Below are 24618 nucleotides of genomic sequence, written 5' to 3'. Positions count from 1 at the left end.
GCCGAAAGGCGGAGGTCTGAAATAAAGCAATTTGTTTTCATAAAAGGAACCAAAAAGTAAAATAAGCGTGTAATTGTTTTCAAGTTAAAATGAATTTAACTAAGAGAGCAAACATTTAACAGCAATATCATATGTAATCGCCAAACTTTATCGAAACATTCTTCATATGATTTCTTGACACAATATGATGAATAAAAACCCGCCCAAAGTATTAAAAACGCTTCAGAGTCAAACGTAAAATATTTTTAACTTTAAAAAACGATATCGCAAAAACATTGTGTACTATGGATTTATTCCTTTTTTTCTTTTGTAAGTGTGGATTATTCATAGAAACTCCGTTATAAATTTTCAATTTTACAAATCTTAAAATACATGTTAAATTCTTTTTTTTTTTTTTTTTTTTACATCTAATGAAAGACCGCTGTTACTACCACAGCGTACTCTGAAACAGGTTTGCAGAGTTGACAAGGTTTAAATCGCAAATAAAATGCAGTTTGCGGATACTGGGTAACATTTTACACAATGATTTCCACACAAACAAGTTATAAAAGATTTGCAATTGTTAGAATAGTAACTAAAATATGAAAGCATTTATTCGATTCCATACATTTGATTTTAAAAGAGCTGAGGTTTTCTCCCTAATTTTTGTTTAACATGGCAACAAATAGCTTTTCATATAAAATTTATGGTTTTTATTCACTTTAAGTCTTACAATGTATGCAATGTATGTTACATTATCTATGCATGTCGGCACTTCTTCATAAGTGTGGTGTTTTCAGGAAATCAATATTTAAAGGTGTGGAATTTCTAGTAAAATATATGTTGATATTATTCGACCAATCACAGTGCATTCATTGAAAAAATATGGTATGACGAAACACAAAAACCAAACACAATTAGTAACAAGGTCATTTGTGTGTGTGTTTTTAAAATGAAACGCACTACATACTTTGTTTTTTTAGTAAATCTTTTGGTACAAGGAGATTTCAATTCTAATTTCATGTTCAGAAATCCGTCTTACGATAACAGAGGAACTAATGCAGTCCATATTATTTCATCATCAAATTCTAATAGTCGTTTAGCCTGTGCATCTCAATGTACCGCTTGGGGTGAGTGTAAATCTGTGATGTTTAACATCGACACCCATGAATGTCAACTTCTGTCTGTCCACATGGATGACCAATCAGACGCAGGACCACACAGTTCCGTAGGATGGCTGTACTATGAAAAGGAATTTGGTAAGTACTTTTCGACATTTGTCCCCATGACGGAAAAAAATTTGGTTTGTCCTTTATTTTATTTTAAAGAAGAAATCTCGATATAACAATAACACAATATTTCCATAAGTTGTGGAAGAAAAAGAAAAAAAAAATCTGGTAAAAACCTACTTCAATATTAGATTAACTACTTGCCCGAAATAGCAAAAATGAGAGCAAAGTGATGGACATGCTTTAGCGGTCAGTGGTAGTACTTGCAATGATATAATATTAGCATGCGTGGATCAAGAATTTTTTTTTCTAAAAGGGGGGGGGGGGGGGTCCGACGGTTAATAGAGTTTACCAGAGGGAGTCTGAGGTTTATTTTTGGTAGTTTTGTAATGTAAATAATAAGACATTTGAATTTTGCAGGGGGGGGGGGGGGGGTACTCCCTGACCCCATTTTAGATCCGGACATGAAAAGTGAATATACTTAGCGGGAATTCATTTAGAATATAATAAGAAATTCAGATTTAATTTGCTAAAAGTTTAAATTGAACCAATTTCTTTCTTGAACCTGCGATTTTAATTTTGATGAAAAAATTGTCCGGAACGGGTTATCCAAGAACGCGGGTTGACAATCAACGTCGTTGTGGAAAGTGTAGGACGAGTTCATCATGCATCAGGCAGATACATTAGATCGGCAATTGTGGTTAAAAATTGCAAATAAATATGCATGTCCTCGCGTTTTTTTTTTTTAGATGACATACATTTTAGAAGTCATATATTAAATTGTGAAGCATTAACAGATTGAGTTGAGATTGAGTACAAAACAGCCCTTTATACGAAATTTACATTAAGAAAACATATTTAAGAGTGTATGAAAAATTATAGTAAAATTAAACACAAAGAATAAATTTAAAGAAATACAACGCACTACATCGCCGTCCCTGTTTCGAAATAAGAATCCTTCAGCATGAATATGTGATTGAGGGTTGACATTTTATAGATAATGAATAAATAATGCAAAAATAAAATTTAAAAAATATGTAAAGGAAATAATTAAAAAAAAAAAATTCGGATACAATTCATACTCAAAATTGTGTATAATTAATCCAAACACACTGTTGTGTTAAGTGTTATTTCTCATAAAATAAATCTGACCTATGCTACATGTAATTTAGCAGTTTTGTTTTTATTGCTCTATCTGATTTTGGACATATTCATTATTAGTTGATAATCTTGAATCATATATTTTATCTTTCCTTTCTAACTATAAATATGTTTAATTCATTTAACATAATGTACAAAAATGATTTTAAACAAAACTTTAAGGGCCTTTTGTATAGTATATCATGCATCAATTTAATAATAGAATTGATATACAGAATTTGATAGATTTCCAGTAAATATAATTGCTTTTCAGTTTTAATATGCATAATGTCTTTGCTATTAGTTATATATCACTTCACACAATGAAGTTAACAAAATGAAGTAACAATTTTTTCTACAGATTGTACAATATGGCACCAACGTTTCGGTCATTGGTACTTGTTGGATTCTAAATACAGAACATTTAATGACTCACGGGTAAGTGGATATTTGAACACCTAATTTATTTTTCCTTTTAATCTTGAAACTGGATTTTACCGGGTATTTGAATATTGATATATCGTTAAATAATTCAAATTTACTAGTATATCAGAGAACCCCACGTTCATTTTGAATTGACATTAAAGAAATCGATATCATTTGTCTTGAAAAACACACTTGACGGAAACCGACATGTGAAATAGAGTTTTCGATACTGTCTTTTAATGAGCAAAACATCAAATCAAAGTACTGAAGTATTGACGGGAGTTGATTTTATTGATAATCAATATATATTTTTTAAAATCAACGATATATAATTTCGCGTGGGAAATAGTTTCTTATCTGCACTTGAATGATTACGCATGCCCCCCCCCCCCCAATATTCCGGGTTATAGACGGAAAGCCCCATGAGAAGAATATGAAATAATTAGAAATAAAATTAACGCCCTCAAACTCTACGATGTATTACGTATCAGTAATCAAAATATTTCTGAAAATTGTATCCAAGCAATATTAAATTCTGGCGTAGGAATGTTTAAGACTACAAACAATATCTAAATTGTTCGTACCATTTAAAATCTGACTATTTTCAAAGTATTTAAAATTAAGTTTCCTTGAAAAACACTGATTCTGAATACTGGTACATTGCATCAAATATATCGGTTAATTTTAGGTACCAAGTGTTGATAGCGGTGATGGTTTGTGCTTAGGTTTAAACACTGTTTCATTTCCGGTTTGTCAAAGTCACTGCATAGCTGAGTTGATTAATTTCAACTCCCCAAAACGACTTTTTGATGCTCACTATTAAGTACTAGATAAATTCTTTAAAAAGTTCTGTTGCAAATTAAATCTAAGTAGAAAGCGAACAAGAAATATACAAATATACAGGCAAATATGAAATAATGCATCAACGTAAAATTGATAAAAGTCGAACGAATCTTTTAAACAATCGTACATAAACCTTATCTGTAAATAAAGGTTAAAATTCAGTGACAAAACTGATAATATTATCATTTAATATTTATTCGTTTGATGAGATATCCATCCGCGCTTCTGATTCGTCTGAAAATTTCTTTGATACCTGCATCAATAAAATTTTTTCCGGATCTTCTTTTCTCAACTGTTCTGATCTAGCACTATTTATAAAACGGGAATTTCTAAAATAAACACTGTCAACAAAGTGTAAAGTTGTGTCTGTTTTATTGTCAGCAAACAAAATACAACTTTATAAACATTAAAAGTTGAAAGTTTAACCTTCAAAAATAAACAAAACACATTATTTGATTCACGAAAACACATTTATGTCCATAAATAGTTTATGCATGTTGACCGCTTTATTTGTATGTTTTTGTTTACCACGTGGTATTGTTTCCACTACTGTGTATTTTTAGTTTAGACATGCGCACTGGCAAAATTAAGCGTCTTCTCACGATTTCGTCTGCTTGAGATCGATCAACATTACTGCGAGGGTGGCTGTTGTTTTTCCAGAATAATTATAACGAACATATAGGCCTATACACTGCTGTTCAAATTTGGCAACGATGATTTTTATATTTACCACGTACATGATCGGTCATCAGAATAAGCATCGTTATCAGTAATGCATCAACTCCTTCGGCGCATTCCAAGCGGTAGATATACTATTGAAGTACATCACTGGCTATCTAGTTACCACAACGTTCACAAAAGTCGCTTATACATACTATTCTTTGTCGACATATCAACTATTTTTGTCCACGATCGCCTCTCCTTGCGTGGTTATGCCCAATATTGCATATTCCAGCGATCTCACATGAAAACCAGTTTTAACGAATCTTTCTGCAAATTGAATAACATCGTTTTCAACTCAACCGTTTCAGAGTTTAACTCACTATTTGTGTTTAATCCATTAAATTCAGCTCAATAGCTCTGCATCAGCTGAAGGCGCATCCATTTTGAATATTGTTGCTGTTGTTGTTTTGTATTCATATGCGCCGCTTCATTTACATTATTTACATTTTTGATCAATGACACTTCACATTTTATGATTTGAAAATATTTTATTAAATGATAAAAAATGAAGATAATGATTTTTCTATTGATCGACGTATCAAAGAAAAAATTGACCGGAAAACTTTTTCATCAAAGCGCTACGCGCATTGATGAAGTTTTCCGGTCAATTATTTCTTTGATACGTCGATCAATAGAAAAATCATTATCTTCATTTCTTAAATCATTAACATATATCTACTCCAATTAAGAATAATATTAAAATATATACATGTAATAGTATAAAAATAGGCGATGAATAACGGACAGGACAGGATGTACCAAATTAATTACATGTAGTTGGTCACTTAACTGTCCAGAATTGTTAAAACAAAATATCTGTGAGCCAGTGATACCCCCGCTCTGATGTGAATATGCAAAATAAGCAAATTCGACATTTAACAGAAAGCTGGCATTTGATTGGTACAGAAATATATCCCCAATATGGCATGCCTAAACAAATAGTGTGTTAAAATTTCAAGCATCTGCGATAAATAGCTGCTGAGAAATCTTTGAGGAAAATTTGTTTGAAAATTTTGGCTTAAATAAACAAAGTACTCATTTAACAGGAAGTTGACGTCCGATTGGTACAAAAATATATCCCACGATATGGCATGCCTTAACAAACACTGTGTAAAAATTTCAAGCATCTGCGATAAATAGCTGCTGAGAAATCTTTGACAAAAATTTGTTTGAAAATTTTGGCTAAAAATAAACAAAGTCAATATTTAACAGGAAGTTGACGTCCGATTGATACAAAAATATATCCCACAATATGGCATGCCAAAACAAATAGTGTGTTAAAATTTCAAGCATCTGCGATAAATAGTTGCTGAGAAATCTTTGACGCAAATTTGTTTGAAAATTTTGGCTAAAAATAAACAAAGTACTCCTTAAACAGGAAGTTGACGTCCGATTGGTACAAAAAACATCCCACGATAAAGCATGCCTATACAAATACTGTGTAAAAATTTCAAGCATCTGCGATAAACAGTTGCTGAGAATTCTTTGACAAAAATTTGTTTGAAAATTTTTGCTAAAAATAAACAAAGTCGTCATTTAACAGGAAGTTGACGTCCGATTGGTACAAAAATATATCCCACGATATGGCATGCCTATACAAACACTGTGTAAAAATTTCAAGCATCTGCAATAAATAGTTGCTGAGATAAATGCGACAGAAAAGTTTGTTACGGACGGACAGACGGACAGACAGATACACAAGGGTAAAACAGTATACCCCCTCTCCTTCGGAGCGGGGGTATAAATACCGACATAAGTTACAATTATCCAACCGACAAGCGATAAGTGCGTGCGATGATCATTGTGACGTCATGAAAAAGTTTACACAGAATTAAACGTTTTTGCTTTTTAACCGGGTTTTCAAAATCCGGTTATTAAAATGGTGAAAATGGCGGGCGGGCGGCTGCCGAATAGGTACCCTCATTGTACGGATAAGTCCTCCTACGGTTTTCAAGATAGGAAGTTGTTCTTTTGTAGATCAATTGTACATATATTAGAGGTGTGCATATTGCTAGGGTATTGATTTCTGATTATTTATGAGAAAAATACCTGCTTTTGAACTTAGTCATTTTTTGGCAAAATATTGCCTATAGGGTACCTGTATTGTACGGATAACTCCTCCTACAGTTTTCAAGATTGGAAATTGTTCTTTTGCAGGTTAATTGTACATATATCAAAGGTGTGCATATTGCTAGGATTTTGATTTCTGATAATTTATGAAAAAAACCCTTAGTCATTATTTGGCAAAATATTGCATACAGGGTACTCCATTTCACTTGATACGATAGGCAGTGTTTATCAATTCAGGGTTAACATGGATTATGGATACAGTTCACATAAAAAAACCCGGTTTGCTGCCACATTGACAACTTTTCACTTATCTATGATTTGATTTGAACATATTAGATAAATAAACATTTTATTGTGTAAATACACAAGAGGATTGGAAACAAGTTTTTACAACTTAAGTGGTCCTCTCCTAATGATAATACATACAATATATACAATTATCATTTTGATAATACATGTTACTTATACTTATTAACTTTATGATAGTCATATCTATAAATTTGTATTTACAAAGAATTTGCGAATAAATAGTAAATAGCGTTGATAAACAGTATAAAACAGCAAATACACGAAATAATTAATTATTTTAAAAATCATCCAGACTCTTTAAAAAAGTTTTGAACTGCTGAAAAAATAAAACATTTTGTATTATAAGAGAAATTCACTACTGGGAATTAATTAAGATTGTTTCTTCAAGCCTATTAAAAAGTAGTTCAAATAGATTGTTTCAGCGTTTACATAATTCTTGCATACCAAGAAAAAGTGATAGACATCCTTCTTTTGACCACAAATACAATTAGGTGACTCAATAATGTTTCTTTTGTACAGATCATAATTCAAAATACAGCTGTGTCTCAATTTGGTATGCAAAATATTAATAGTGCGTTTACCGAATGAAAAGTATTTCGGAGGTTGAGAAATACTATCAGTTATTTTTCTCTTGAAGATGTTGAGAGAAGTTGCTTCCCTAACTTCTGAATTGAGAAAATTCCATTTCCGAATAGTGTCAGGTACAAAAGACTTTTATCAAGTTCTAATCCGCGGATTGGAACAATATAATTTTTGCTATTTCTTGTGTGATGTTTTGAGACATTTTTGTAACAGGAGGAATAGTGTTGCTCATGTACTCAGGTACTTGATTTGTATGAATTATAAACACGATTATTAATTAAGACTTATTACGACGACTGGATAGATGTTCCAAGCCAGTATCTGTGCAGAGAGATTCTTTAGATGCTAAAATGGGTAACCCAATAAATATCCTTGCAGCACTTAATTAAACTTTTTCTAATCTCTCCATGCCAAACATATTACAACCGTACCATACTACAGAAGCATATTCAAGAACTGGTCTAATAAATGTGGTATACATTTTTTATAAATTAGTTCTACCTAGAGTAATTCTATATGTTTATAAAGGAAACATATTTGCAAATGTAAATATTCCAATCACACCATAAGGGCTTGTACTGATATCTGATTATGTTTTTAATCCAGTCTTTAAATAAGAACGACGTCTGTTTGTTTCAAATGTTTACTTAACAATGAAAACAGTCATCTGAAAGAAAAGCAATTCATATTTAGGTAACAAGAACTTAATTGCTGAACAATACATTGATCAAATAAACTTTAAACGAGTGCACACCTACCTAGGATAGCAAGTGTTAATGACAAAGTAAAATATAAATTTAACATAAACTCAGGATAAGTCTGACCGCCATTTAGTATTTTAATAGATTTATTTTGTTTTTATTATATACATTTGAATTTAAAAAAAAACCCATTAGATGTATAATATATAATATAACATGCCGCCTGTTAAACTGCCTGATACGATGAACTCTTGGTTTTGCCGAACTTTTCCTCCGGGTGGTAAAGCTCAAGTGAAGGCGGGGCTTAATTTCTAGAGGTATGAACGCCTCCTGGGCTTCCAGTGTACATGCGGTCGTGAACGCTGTTAATCTCTATAGCAAATGAATACACAGGAAATAACTGATTAGTTGGAATAAATCATTGTTCTAAATGTTTATATAAAGCGATTTTATTTAAGAAATAAATAGCAAGTTAATAGATTCACCGAGACATAAATTTGGGTGGTCCCGCAATCAAATCCTGTGAGACCTGAATGGCTTCTCAGGAGATTTGATCATGTACCAACCACGTTTATATCCCGGTGGAATTTTTAAAATTGCTGCTTAATACTTATATTTATGTTAGAAAAAGGCAAACCTTTAAGAATTATAATAATAATAATCGTGTTTTTAATGTTTAAAATAATGCAACTGTCAAGCAATAAGCGCGAATTGTGCTGTCATGAAAAAGTTCACACAGAATCGAACGTGCGGATAATCCAAAGGTTCATGTAAGGAGACATATTTGCAAATGTAAATGTACGGAAATGAATCCAATTTAAAAGCTACTTGCAGATACAGACCAAAAATTTATTGCATAAAGCGGATATTGACAATATTATCCGGACGTAAAAAGGCTTTTTGATGTCAAAAAACAAAAGAAAACTTTGTAATAACCTAGTCTGAGTACAAGTGAAATACTCAAGTTATAATTCTGCACAAAAATGTAGTTTACTTTAAATATAGGTAAATTATAGTTGGAAGTTTCATATAAATTTAATTTTTATATTTAGTAAGTTTTTTTTACTGATTAATTTGATTAAATTTATCTTATTTCTCAGGATCAGAGTCAGTTTGTGTAAAATATGGTTTTTTCCTTTACAGTATATTATTTTTGAAGAAAAACATTACTCAACTTTTGATTAAAAAACAAACCATTCTTGGCTCTGTAGTGTGCTTGTGAAATTTTGCCACTTTAGTGAAGTAATAGAAATGTCCTGGATCTTAGTCCCTAGAGGCAAATCGATTCATTAGTCACCTTTTGTTTATATATACTACAGCAGACATATTGTATTGTTTTTACAGACTTTTTGTGCCAGCCTGTTTCCTCCGGCTTACGTCATTGAAGTACAATCTGAAACGGAAAATGACTGGCTAATCGAGCTAAGTAGGTTTTCATTACGTAATAGACTCAACAATCTCTTTATATTTTTTACCGGAACGAATTTGATGGCTGCATAGGACTTATACTCTTACGCTATAAATTTGCATACACATTTACTTTTTTTTTTTTTTTTTTTTTTTTTTTTTATACATTTTTCATACATTTTTATTTTATTAAGGAATTTTTTTTAATGCATAGATAGTTTAGATAGTTTTTTAAATTTGTTTTCCGTTAAGGGAAAGCATATCAATTTAAAAAAATGGAGTTGTTGAGTTAAATTTGAGTTGAGTTAAATTTTGTAAGTGGAATTAAAATGTGTTGAAGCAGTAGTCTAACACCAATACTTTGACAAAATAACCTGTACTCATTTCCATTTTTCATTATTCATATATAAACACATGATCATGTATCTTATACGAGCATTAATGTTGTAATATTTCTTATATATTGATACTCGTTCGATAATATTATATTTTTCACACTCAGGGCTTAAAAACCTGAACAATTAATCTGAATAAATCGTAGATGTTTCTTTTCTTTAGATTTAAGAGTATTTGTTTCATACGTAAAAAAACCCCATTATTTTAAACAAAAAAATACGGTTTTAAATAGTCAAGTACCCCACCTCCAAAAAAAACTCCAAAACGAGTTTCAATCATTTAAATAAAATCATATCAATAATTTTAATGATATTGTGAAACGTAATTTTAATGTTGTCTGTATTATTATTTTTTTTTTACTTTTGCAGATTTTTCAAATTTGCATCGTGTCTCTTTGTTGAAGTTTACCAGATGTGTTTTATTTGATATGTGAATAAAAACACTCTAATACGAGCTGTTAAAAGCATATCATTCCAATGTATCGTAGGGGTCTGTAATAATAATCCAATCTTTTTTAATACATAGCATCTAACCGATGTGGTGAAGCTTTCGAATACTGGCTGAACGGATACGATACAGATAACTCTGGGACGTTTACGTGGATTGATAGTCAAACTCCGTCAACTTACACAAACTGGTACACTGGTGAACCGAATGATTATGGTGGCATTGGTTCTGAGAAATGTATTGCATCATCTACTGGATATGAAGGAGTGTGGGTTGATATTCCATGCACATTTAGTAGACCAGTTGTTTGTGAAAGAAATTTTTAGAAGATATATATATTGTGACCAAGCAAATAGAACACAAAACAGAGTTGTACATGTAGTTAGAGTAGTTGAGATTAATTGGAGTTACTTACAATTTAAAAAGATGATTTCATGTATTGCTGTATTGTTTTTTTCTTATAAATGAATCACAAGAAGTACTTTGGTATCCTTTACATTACTCAAAATTTCTTAAAGACAACCAAATCATTTGGGTTAACATTTTGAAATTTTCTGGCAAAATAGTTTTTAGACGGGGTCACGTGAAACAATTTAACTTTGATGTATAGATATGTTGGTTTAGGTAATCATTGTTTTGGTTTATCATTTTTTTATAACTGTTGATACTAAAAACGCAATAAAGGCAAATTTTTTGCAATTGACTATGCACAATTTATCATGCAACATTCTATATTGTTTAAGTATTCACATAAGTCTTGGTACTAACTTACTATTGAATATTTGGATTCTTGGCACTAAATGCTGAAAATTGATTTTGAATGTATTGAACTAAAGAGTAATAATGAATCTTTTATTATTCTTGTAATAACTGTTTCGTAAAAATCAATTAAATCTTTGATAAAATGAATATAAAACAAACAGACTTCAAGGTACGTAAACTGCTGTTGCGATAAATAGGGCTGACTGTAAAACATGTTCCGCTACGTTGGTTAAACTTCAAGGGAAAAAAAGAAATTTTCTAAACTGAAAGCTAATTTTGTTGTTCGTTCCTTAAGAAAGTATGTCATAAACAAGCATGCATAATCAATAAACACCCCCTACCGGTTTGTATTATTCTCTGAAAGCTTCGAACATCTATTTCAAAACTATTATAAACGAGATGTTATGCTTTAATCAGAGATAAAAATACAGAGGAAATTCAAACTACATTGTTGATAAAGAAATTAAATAAAAATAGGCAAATTAATATTCTTTATTTTATCTCCTGTAATTTCGCCAAGTCCAGAAATTTGTGAAAACAATGCACTGTTATGCAAAATATCATTTCTTACCGTCTTCTGTACCCCAATTCAACAGACCAACCCGATCACGAACCCGATTATAACTAGAACTTTTTTTGTCTTCAACAAAAAGTAAGGCTTTTCGACATCCCATTTTCCCCTTTTTTTAAATGTAAAAAAAATTCATCTCTCATCGATTTCCAAAATTTCTGAACGCCTTGGTATAACTAGTTGCAGAGATAGGAACTTATGAGTAGTGCAATGTCACAAGAAAGATAACTCCAGAACTTCACAAGTAGCTACACTTCTAATTTTCAAAAAATCATTTAAGGTAAGTATTCATTCCTGGAACACAAAACTTGGTATTCCTACAGTATTTATGCTTTACATTCTTATAGCAAAGCGAGATAACTCTTTCTAAAAAAGGTTTGAAAAGTTTGAAATTTAAACAAGTTGTGATCTTTAGGCCTTTCAAAACCCCTATAAGGAATCAAAAAGTTGCCCCTCGGACCACAATTTTTAAATTCATCTTTATGTTTTTAACAATAAATTGAAAAGATTTTAAACATCGGACAAAAAAAAAGTTACAGCTAAAGGGCTGTTTTCAACGTTGGCCTCTGCAGACCCCCAATTTTTTCGAACTGTCTACCCAAAACTTTTTCCGGTCTGCGGACTGAATGTGTCATTATATAGATGAAATATTGTAACATTTAACTGAAAACTTTTTGAGAAAACGAATGATGCGTGATTTTTGTTTAACATTGAAACTCCCATAGACGATTTTCATTGACCTATTAAACCGGAAGTAGTCAACATATTTTAATGAAACTCGGAATGTATATTAATTTCTTCTACCTTAATAATGTCCAGGCATCAAATAAAATTTTAAAGGTCATTTGAATGTTTTTGTTTTTTCATCTCCCCTTTTCTTAATTTTGTGGGCTTTATATTTCAAAAAACGGTAAGATATAGATACTTGTCAACGCTTACCATTTTGTAAGGCTAGACAAGGTACATCTAATTCTAAAATTTGAACGTTCAAACTTAAAAAATAAACAAAATATTGCGTTACCTTTAATTTTTAGAATTGTCCCTTTAGGTTTCGGAAGTACCGGAACAGGTAGTCCAAAACCTTACATTCCATAGATTGAGGGGTTTACTGTATAACTGTTGCATAATTGAATCAATATATCTGACAGCTTTTAAAAAATCGCTGTCAGAAAACTGTCTAGTATAATAATAAAAAAAGACGAAAACAATAGGTCTTTTCGACCGAAAGTCGAAAAGCCATAATAATACAAAAAAACCTGACGATTAAATTTATGACACAATGCTTGACACTATTTTACAGAACTTATTTCTTTGTTAGAAACAATTAAAGGAAAGGTACAAGTAATGAACGACATTATTACTGAATACATACTTTCCTCGTTTATTCAATACACACCGAACCCGATAACGAACCCGAACATAAAAGAATTGGAATATGAAAAATTAATTTTCTCGAAAATGTGTCAACCAGACACTACAAAAGTGTAAACTTGATCTGTAGTTTGACATTTTGAAACTGTTCAGCAAATTTCATATTATACCTCAAATGCATAAAGAAAAAAAGTGTGGAAAACTAAAGTGGGACAGACGAACGGACGGACAGAAAGACGGACGGACTGACGGACGCAGAGAAAAGCTATAGTACCCTCCGATGAAACCGATAGGGGACTGATAAAGGTATCAATTATATGTTTCTTAAGTACGTCCCCCTCCCAATAAAATAAAAAAAAGAAAAGAAAGAAAAGAACCTCAAAATTCACTCCCTCTCCAAAATAAGAAAGAAATGGCACACGGTCAGCCGTGTACCTGATACTATACAAAGACCTGTCAAAGATGTTTATATATGCATTTAAATAATAAAATTTATTCCGGAGTTTAAAAAATTTAAAATATTGTAATGACCCCCCCCCCCTTTACCTAAAATATTGCAATCACCACTTGCCAAATGCCTCTTGGAAAAATGTAAAAGCTTCCATTCAAAGTATACAGATATTTCACCTGCCTGTTGATTATTTCAACAGGTTGGAATTTATCCCTCAATATCGCAATTGTCTCTAAAATGAAGGATGTTTCCTTTATGGTCAAATAAATATCGTGTCTGCGAGACAGTGTTAACATCGTTCGTTATTTAAAGCTTTATAACACCCCTGCGAATGTGTTCGGAAAGTTTTCTTTATCGTTGCTAAATATGTAATAAATCCAGAGGTGCTCGAATGAAAGTTCACGAGACTTCACCGAGATTTGTTCAGTTCCTGTGAAATTTCGAGCGGAAGTATAAGTGTTCGGATAATATTCTCAAAATACGTAAGTACTGGTCAATTTTCATATCATATCCTACTTTGATTTATGTTAAAACATCAAAATCTTTTAAGATGTATATCTTATTTCACCATCTAGCGGTTATTTAAATTTAACGATGATATTCAGAACAGAGTTATTGTTCGTGTTCAACCACGTGTAGAGTGGTTGAAATATAAACATTGGGTTGCCAAATAAAATCATAGCCATGTTATTAATAATACTATTTTTAAAAAAATAATGGGTGAATGTTTTGCCTAAAAACTTAGTATATCGAGCCATTTTCAAGGAACATTCTGCATAAAATAGTATAGTCTCTTTCACTATTGATGTTATTACTAGGTCAGGCGCGGATCGAAAATTAATTCCTAGTGGCGATCTCTACTACGCATGTTAATTGATGCAACAGCAGAAAAAACTATTTTTTGTATTGTCACATTTATTTCTAAAGCACATTTTATCCACCAATTAATGAAAATAAAGTTTAAAATCAATATACGTCTAGAATTTATATTTGACAAGTACCTAGATTCTATAAAATAGAATATAAATACGAGCACGATTTTTACTGCGAAATTGAAAGGGTCAAATAAAACATTTTTTCAAATTTAAATGACAATAACATTCGCAGGGGTGTATAAGCAAAAGCGTGAAATTTCTGATACAGTTTATGTACACGTTCAGGAATACATGTATTTGAATAAGACTCCGGTGTTGCAACCACTATTTAAATAAAACCACTATTTCAACCACTATTGAAATAAAACCACTATTGAAATAAATTATTTCAAAAAGAGTTTGGAATGTATTTCATTAGAAGAATCACTTTGCAACCACTATTGAAATAAAACCAGCATTGAAATAAATTATTACAATAGTGGTTGGGGTGTATTTCATTAGAAGAATCACTTTGTAACCACTATTGAAATAATATATTATTTGGTTATTACTGCACAACAGTCAAAATCCTAACATAAGTACATAAATTTCTTGGTCTCGATCATTATATCCGTAAAATATACCCGTTTGTAAATCCTTACATGTAATTGTGTACTTGAAATTGGTCGTTAGATAAAGTGTGTTTTAAATAATTTGCAAAAATGATAAACAACTTTCTTTCTTTCCAAATGTGTTGCAAAAGTGGTAATAAAGTTATATATATATATATATATATATATATATATATATATATATATATATATATATATATATATATATATATATATATAAAAGCACTAAAAATAACCAACGACACGAACAATAAAGTAATATATATATATATATATATATATATATATATATATATATATATATATATATATATATATATATATATTCATCAATAAAATTTATTCAATATTTAAAGAGCAGATAATTACTCTCTGCACGGATTGCTTCTTGTGACGGAGTATGAATGATTTTCAGTTTCAAATATATTAAGCTCTTGATATGATGTTTAAATTAAATAAGGTCTTCAATTATTTATCGCTTTCAGAGATAGACCAAACTATGTACATTGGTTGTGCTAACACAGTCAATGCAATAAATGCTTTAAAAACTGTATGTAAGCCGAGATAATTCCGTGAGAAGTTACTGCAAACTTATTCGCAAAGACTTTTTTATTTCGAGATTTACCTAAGATGAACTGGTTCGCGGCGACTAATTTTTGCGCCCAAGCCTTACCCACACCTGTGTTTTTAATACAACTTTCAAGCAAATACTGGTCTGCGAGTAATATTTGCGACAATGAAGTTCTCGCAAAAATTCTCGAACGCAAATGAACGTACAATGTAGTTTACAGTAGATCATCGTATGTGTTTTCGTTCAATTTTATCTTTTTAATTCATTCATATTCTTCCGGTGATAACAGTGATAAAATCGTTCAAAACATAGTATGGCAGATACATGGGCAATACAATGCACTTGCAATTTTTACGTTTGCACCTCTGCATTAAAGGCATATTATAAGGCAAATGCTTCCTCGGCCAGTTTCTAGGCAATGTCTTAGCATCAATCATCATAATAACATTTAAGTAACTTTTCTGATTAAAAAAGAATGGAGTGATACTATGTGTTTATGTCTTTAAACAAGCGTGGATCTAGAATTTTTTTCAATGGGGGGGGGGGGGGGTAAATGAAGATAATGTAAACATGCGCGTAACATGGTTTCTTTGGTGATTCATGCAGGCTATGAAAGTGGCGACATTGCAGACAAAATACATTATCCGCTAACGAGGGTTATGTAATTTTTTCTGCAATGATCGCCACCTCCATAACCCGCATGAATTATCAAAGAAAGCATTGCACTTTTTATATTTACATCTTTTTTATATAAATCATAAATTGATTGTAAAATTGAGTTACATTAACTATATTACTGTTAAATTACTGTTATTGTACATCAGTTCGGTGGCTAAAAAAACAGCCATATCGTGAGACATTAAAAACAAAGAACTGGTAGGGAAGGGGTCAAAGCCGTCAGGAGCTATTTAATTTTTGAGATGTTAAAGAGTAAAACGACAAAAAGAAATTGAAAAATGCAGAGGACAATATTTGTAAAAAAGAAGTGATAATAACGATCAAGGAATACCTTAATGATTTTTAAAAGGTATTGATTTTGGTCTGTTTTGTGAAGAAAGTCTAGGTAAAATAGGAGATAGTATAGGGCGGTTATTAGGAATACAGGTTGTAGAAGATGTCAAACCCTGCTCCAATTGCTACAAAGAAGCAACTTTTATACAACAACTACAATATGATGGTAAGATGAAGCATTGAAACATAAATGAAAATAATAATTGTTATGAAATAAATTGTTACCACTAAGCAAGTCAGGGATTTATTGCAATTTACTTTTAGATTTACTTTTATATTGGATGCAAAAACGCAATTCGGTGCTTGTTAATCTAAAACACGTCTTCATGAATTAACAGTTAAGTTGAAATAAAAAGAAATTTAAAGATGAGAAATTAGTTTGTGTACTCATAATAGCATTAACAATTTTTAAAAAATATTTATAGAACATAGACGGTGAAATAGATATCACCCATTATTTTCTATGATAGAAAAATACTTGAGTTATATATTTTCTTAGCGTATAATTTGTGAGCTTGCTCACGGTATCTCTAGTTAAAGACTTTGATTTTCGAATAGCGAGTATAATTAGGACTCAGAATACATCAGACACTAGGTTTGTGCCATTTTATGATACTGTCTAACAAAGTATCTCAAATAACGACACTTTTATATTTTGATTTTTAAATAATTGATTCTCTAAAAAATGTTTATGCATCCATTTGTATTCCAGATAAATTATATGTATTTTTTTTTTCATTTCTCACATGTAGTCATTTTGTTACGAAACATTTTTTGTGATAATAATAGTCAGATTTTAAATGGTACACTGTACGAATAATTTAGATTTTTTAAAAAAATAGACGTATGTATTCCTACACCAGAGTTTGATTACAGTGGTAGCGTTTGGAATATTAAAGGGCAGACTATCCAATCCAAAGATAGAACCAGTACTTGCGTAGACTAGACTTTGTTTTCACTTGTTTGTTAAAAATTGCTTTGATACATTTTTAAAAAAAAGTTCGATTACTGATGTACATTATACATCGTAGAGTTTGACGGCGTTAATTCTATCTTTGAATATTATACAACGTGATTAATATGCGGTTTTTTTCGTCTATAGCTCAGAATTCTTGTCAGAAATTAAAGTCCGATAATTGATATTAAAAAAATAGTGTAATTATTCAAATAAAGCTAAGAAACTACTTACCATGCACAATAACATACAGCTGATATCAAAAGAAATAAAAATCAATAAAATCAACTCCCGTCAGTACTTCAGTACTTTGTGTCTTGGAACATCACATAACTAATAAACGCGTGCCAATTTCAAACTATAAAAAAACCTAAAAAGATTTCTTTATTTACAAGAATTCTTTTCATGGCCGTATTGGTAAATTGCATTGATTACCCACAATCCTATCTTTTGAATTGTTTTTTCATATATTTTCACGTCTGCAATGTGGTCCTAATTCTTTGAGAGATATTACGGAATATGATTTTATGTATATTTAGACATGTAATAACTGTTATCATGACATGTAATAACTGTTATCATGACATGTAATCACTGTTATCATGACATGTAATCACTGTTATCATGACATGTAATCACTGTTATCATGACATGTAATCCCTGCAAATATGCATATAATGGTGCGTTGACAGTTTATATATTTGCCAGTATAAGCAATTTTTGTCAGCCCAGGTTTAAGTTATTGTTGAATATTCTGCCTTTGCCTGCAGATAGTTAACCAGAACACAACAATCCAGTGCTTCGAATTTATTGTGTATGCGGTAAAAAACTGAAACAAAATCAAAGTATGAATTACTCATACGTTCTCCAAAGCAATGTTCATGTAAAGACAAAGTGCATATAATAATAGTTTGTAATGAGAGAATAGAAACAAAAATAACAGTATTAAAGATAAGGTTCAAAATAATGCATTTTAACACAAATGGGTTTCCATAGAAAATTGTTTTAAACGTATTGACAATAACACTAATGACCTTCCATACTTTTCCGAGAACATGAAGGATTTACTTATGAACTGCATTTAATATAAAATACCAAACAGTTAACATAAATGAATAACCGCGTATGTAATATAAATCAACAGAACACTACTTACCGTGTGTAGAAGCATACGGATACAAAACTATGTTGAGTGGACTGAGTGTCCTTGTGTGGGTCACACAAACAACAAAACAAGAAGTCAACAATTAGGACAAGCAACTCTAAAGAATGTGGGCGCTTAAGATGTACATTCGGCAGGAATCTGGGCGCACAAGAAGAGTGAAAATTTCATCAATTAATTTTGAATATTTTTCGAATTATAACCGTTATTTGGTATCTGTTGGATGTGGAATGAGTGGAAAAATATTTGAAATGCAAAGGGTTTTATCATAATATGGGTGTAAATATAGCAACACGATGCAATTCATGCAAAATCCTACTTATTAACAACTGTTTTTAAATGATTTTGTTGTCTCTGGGTCTTCTCTCCACAAATTTGAAACGTGTAAAGATAACATATTTCAACATTGAAAATGTCGCTTTTTAAAAAAAGATGGAGAGATGACCCAGAGATGACTAATTATGTACTTTTTCAAATTATTTTTTGAAGGATAAAAAACAAAGTCCATTGATATGACAATGTTGTTTCAAACAGTACTTTATACAGCCAACTGACAAGTCTCGCATGGCGCAGTGGTTTCGTCCTGGATTAGTGAATACAAACATTCAGTGTTTTGGGTTCAAATCCAACTGGTGGTGTTTTAAAAAAACTAACTTTTTTGTTTTAAATGTTTGTTATTCTAACCTGATGTTGAATTATAGTATATATTTTAATTTGTTGTTATTGATTTCCAGATCTGCTGTATGAACACTATTTTCCTTTTTTATTACTAGTTTTTTAGGATATACACAATATAACTTAATTAAAATATGTTTGCATTAACATTTCCAACTAGTTATTGGTTTACCTCTCATTGCCATTTTTTGAAAGCTTGTGAGTTTTTTAATAACCGGAATAGCCATGTACTTCGACACTCAACATAATATATTTCTGTGGAAACCTGTACATAGCCTTTCGAGGTTATAGACATTTAAATCCCAGTTGATTCGAGTCGAGGATTCCTGCAAACTTACCGTCTTGTGCGCTCACTTTCTTTGTAAAATGAAAGGATAACTCTAGGTTCAAAAAAGAAAGATAACTGCAGAAAATACACATCAATATGAAAATGGAAGATAACTCTAAATGTTTTTTTTAAACAATAATTAAACTTTAGCAAAATACATATTTCTAAATCTTATAAACAATACACTGAATATTCTTAAATACATTGACAGTAAGAATATGTCAAACATCGATGCATCCGGAAACAGGAAGGTAATTATCTATACAAGGGTGCTTTTTCGCCTGGAGGGGCTATATACCGATTTTGATTTCGGGGAAAATAATATGATGGGAAGCTTTTTCACCTATAAAGGGGATCTACTGGGGCCGTTTTCCTGTTGTGCAAATTATGCGTAAATAGCGACCGTGTCGTACCTTGTTATTATCATAGTACAAGGGACAATTTATTATCAAAAGAAATATTTTTAATGTCAGGCGCATGTTTGAGTTATATTCCATTTCCTAACCTAACTTTCTTTATACAAAAAGTAACACAAACACCAAGATAGATGAATGAAATTGTAATTTATCAAAACTGATGACAGGAAATTATAATAGATAAAAAAATTAAAGGTAGAATCTAAATTACACAATACATCACTTATAAAAACATTATACAAATTTCCTAAGTGTATCAAATTACCTTAATATTTAAATTAAACAATCCAGAGGGAAAATGATAACAGTGATGTGCAAAAGAGGTGGCAGACAAAATTGGAAACTATTTATCAATGGAAGAGTATCTACAAATATGTAAATAAAAGCTATGAATTACACTAATAATTATACAACTATTACAGATGTGGAATTAATGTCAGTGGTGGTTGGTGGGGAAGAACTTGAAAACGCCCACTGTCCTAAGAAAAAGTGACGTACAATGATCAGCTCTCTTTCTCTCTCTCATTGGCTGATAAAATTATCCCCATTGATAAGACTATAACCTAGGTAAAACACAATAAGGATAAACACGGATATAACATATAAAATAAAAACATTGGACACAAGTCTACATGTATGTTTTCATAGAAAAGTGACACATTGCACAACAATAGGTCAATCAAATTCACACAAAATGTGGTGCAAGGAAAGATGTTCACAAGAATAATAGAATATGCAACCAAGTACTTTAAAAAGCCGATACTTTTTTGTTGTAATATTCTATAGTCATTGCTTACTTATATTATAATAAATTTTAAGATGATCAGTCGAAGTCATTACATGTAAAGTACCGGAATTTGGATATGTACTTTTGTTTAGCTGGAAAATCTTAAGTTGCCATGCATTGTACTCAAGTGCTACATGCACCTGTGTAACACATGTACAGCATTTTACACGATTTTCAATAGAAATGATAGTATATCAAGCTACGCAGTTATTGGAATAACCTTCCACAAAACAAGATGAAGATCTATTGTGTAATGTTTGGGAATTTGATAAAAAAAAATTGAAATAGGTTTAAAAAGAAAGACAGTATTGGAAAGTTTTTAAAGTAGCTTAAAGAGACAGTACAGCTAAAACACGTGTGAATAACTTCAGATTTACCCATTGTTTCGTTAGGAAATAAGAAATAACGTTGATTGTAACAGTTGAAATAGATACAAATCCCTTTCACGTACCTAATTTATGTAATTATGAGCTTCCGGAAATTTAAGAGTCGTAAAAACCGTAATAATCTTATATCGTTTATTTGGATTTTGATTGACAGTAATTGACAGGTGCCCAAAACTACAAGATATTCGCCTGACTCAGATCATCGTGGTACACGAGGTAAAGAACCCTCTAAACGGAACACATGATCACTTTCTCGATAATATATTAATGGTTTTTCCAATTTCGGTTCATTTTAAAATGAACAAACTTAAATGAGTCAAATAACCCCTCAAGGGCCTCACTTTCAAAAATAAATTTAGCTTGTATAGTCTGTCCCAAGATATTTATGCAGCACATTTGGACGATTTTTAATAAAAATACACATACCTGGGAAAGAAGTGCAATTGAAATAGTTGAAAGGGATAATTTCCAAGATTGTTTCATTGACACATTATCATCTTTCACTCGAAAAAAACAACATAGGAACGAAAACAGATTCCTTATGGAGATTTATAATGGGGAATGTTTACATCTTTTCTCCATTCGGAATACACTCGGAATACATCGCGCAATTTTTCAACGTTATCATCCGGGCTTACTGCAATACAAAATCCACGTAGACATAACATTTTTTAGCATTGTATTGAAACCTGATAAGCTAACAAGGGCGTATCGACTGAGAAATCTTGGAAATTCTTTTGAATGAATATCGTTTGAACCCTGAGGTATTTATAAATATCAAGTAATTAAGCAAAATGTGAATCCAGGATATATTGGGACAGATTATAGTCAACTCCTATGATAAGCACGCAAAATACATGCTTACAAAATAATAATTGTGGTTGTTTATAAAACTTTGAACAACTATTACCTGGGAGAAGTGGAAAAAACTTATATTTATCAACAAACATGTACCATTGTGTACAGGAGAATCTTCGCGAGCCCTGCATGTGTTTTGTTTACATTAAATATGCATGCGTAATAGTATAGAAGGCTGACCCCGTAACACGTAGCGATGTATTTATGTGATAGGTTATACGTACTTATTAATTTTAATGAAATAATTAGATTTATCTAATGGAGAACGTTGTAATTTTTTGAAAGTTTATACATTCATGAGTATTACCGAATACCGAACCCGATCGGAAAATTTTTTCAAGTCGGTGTTTTGATAAGATGCACCGTGATGTCTCTTTAACATTTCTGAAAATTTTATTTCAATGGAACCATTTTTGATTCTGACAAAGAGAGAGTTGCTCTAATTTTCCTAGCTTTTAATTCCACGAAAATGTATAGTCATGTTTCTCTGGCCCTTACCAAGAATATATTTTAAAACCTTAAAATTCGTTTTTCTTTTTCTTTTGTATATCGATGAATAAAGATGTAAACCCATATGACCTGACTGTCCGAAGTAAGAAATAAAAACCACAAACAGGGATTCTGCAGTATATGCTGTGATTTAATTATGGTGAAAAATACAAATAACAGGAACGAAAAGAGATTCTTGCGGAGATTTATCATGGGAAATGTTGACATCTTTTCTCCATTCGGAAGTCACTCTGAATACCTCGCACAATCTTTCAATGTTACTCTCCGGGTACTTTCATCTCGCTGGCAATGCAAAATCCCCGTATACCATTTTATTTTAAACCGTGTATTCAAAACTGCCAAGCTAGAGGGGGCGTTTAAAAGAAGAAATACTGTTAAATATTTACAATTGCAAATACGTTTTTTTCATGAACCTACAAAATAGCGAGAACGTTCAATCTGTATCAACTTTTTATGACACCACAATGATCATAGAACGTGCTAATCGCTTATCTAATTGTAAACATAAAATATCGGTTATTTTAACAATTCTGAACAATTTGTTTTTTCAGACGTAAATATAAGTAATAAACAGCAATGTTAAAAAGCTCAACGGGATATGAACTTGGTTGGTACGTGATCAAATCTTCTGAGAAGCCCTTCGGGCTTCACAGGACTTGATCAAGTGACCAACCAAGTTGATATCTCGGTGAACTTTTTAACTTGCTGTTTATTTCTTGAATATTTACATTTGCAAATATGTTTTCTGTCATGAACCTACAGAATTCTGCATCAACTTCTCCATGACGCCACAATGACCATAGCACGCGCTAGTCGCTTGTTTACATGTAATTGTAAACATAAACTATCGAGCAGCCCTTCAGGCTTCACAGGATTTGATTACTTAACCAACTAAGTTCATATCTCGGTGAACTTTCAAAACTGTTGTTTATTTCTTAAATGAACATCATTTAAACTCCGAGGTACATTTGTATTTATAAATATCGAACAAGGGCATCGCACAGCGGAGCATACCCTCGCGAAATGAATTACTGTATAAATTAGGAAAGGACATGTAAACGCAACACATCAAAATAAATACCTGGTATGACACACGTTTTTATATATGTCACAATAGACATTATGCCAATGATATATTTTTTTATTATAATTGGTTCTATATTTGTCTACTATATTTAAGGTAAGAGTTATCGTTTATAGATCTAAGTTATCGTTCATTTATTTACGCTTTATTGGTCACTGGGTTGTTCCGTTCTCGATGTTACTATGTTTAGATTGGGATTCTCTTCGAACCTGTTTGGCAGGTTTACGTAGAAGCTTATGAAGGGTGTTGCCGGATGTCGCTATATTTAGTATCTAGAGTAGGAAAACTTGTTTGGTTAGTTTTGATGACTATATATATGGGGTGTGGGCTGACTTTTGTGAGAAGAGGTCTGGACGCCGAGCAGTATTTTCGTGTATGTTAAGCCCTTGCTGTGTGAACTTGGGTGTGTCTCTTGTGTCTCCCCTGCTGTGTGGTCTAGGGAACATGTAGCCTGTGTGGATTTTGTTGGCGCTGGCGTTGCGAGACCTGATTGCCTACATTTTTTGTATTTTTATTGCCACAACTCAGTAAGTGTAACTTTACGATATTTTTTGTCGGCGGATGAATTGTATTGTTATTTAGTACATAAATTGTCTGGTACGTATTTGATCATATTCACCTACAAGAACAAGAACGTATTACTGTGTGTATTATAATGTCGTTAATTTACTTGTTTTTAAAGCTATAGTAGCCATTAGTGGGTTTGCATAAAACTTATGTTTGTAATGATTTATTAGAAAATTGTGTGTTAATTGTAGGTGACCAATTTTATAATTCTTAAGTTATTGTTAACCTGAGGGGACGGGGTGGATTTTGGTGGAGCGTGGTGGATCGTGGTGGAACGTGGTGGAAAGTGGTGGAACGTGGTAGAAAGACGCACGAGATTATGGAGGCCCGTTGAGAACTATGATTATAATTTCTTTGTACATATGTAGATAAATTTATTGTTTATTTTTTTTCATATTGTTGTTGTTTATTGGAA

At 31.5% G+C, this 24618-nt stretch overlaps 1 long non-coding RNA gene and 1 other non-coding gene across 2 annotated transcripts; both read left to right on the top strand.

The window, feature by feature from the left end:
* Positions 1–875: 875 nt before the first annotated feature.
* LOC109617404 (uncharacterized) lies at positions 876–10733 on the top strand. The gene is made up of 4 exons (XR_010714727.1): positions 876–1238; positions 2710–2786; positions 9347–9428; positions 10331–10733. It is a non-coding gene; the product is annotated as an uncharacterized protein (transcript).
* Positions 10734–23664: 12931 nt separating this feature from the next.
* Positions 23665–24592, top strand: LOC136276265 (uncharacterized). Its single transcript, XR_010714726.1, has 2 exons — positions 23665–24163; positions 24395–24592. It is a non-coding gene; the product is annotated as an uncharacterized lncRNA (long non-coding RNA).
* The last annotated feature ends 26 nt before the right edge of the window (positions 24593–24618 follow it).

This window comes from Magallana gigas, chromosome 6 (assembly GCF_963853765.1).
Source record: "Magallana gigas chromosome 6, xbMagGiga1.1, whole genome shotgun sequence".
In the NCBI taxonomy this organism is placed as follows: domain Eukaryota; kingdom Metazoa; phylum Mollusca; class Bivalvia; order Ostreida; family Ostreidae; genus Magallana; species Magallana gigas.
This window is presented reverse-complemented; position numbering and strand designations above follow the sequence as displayed.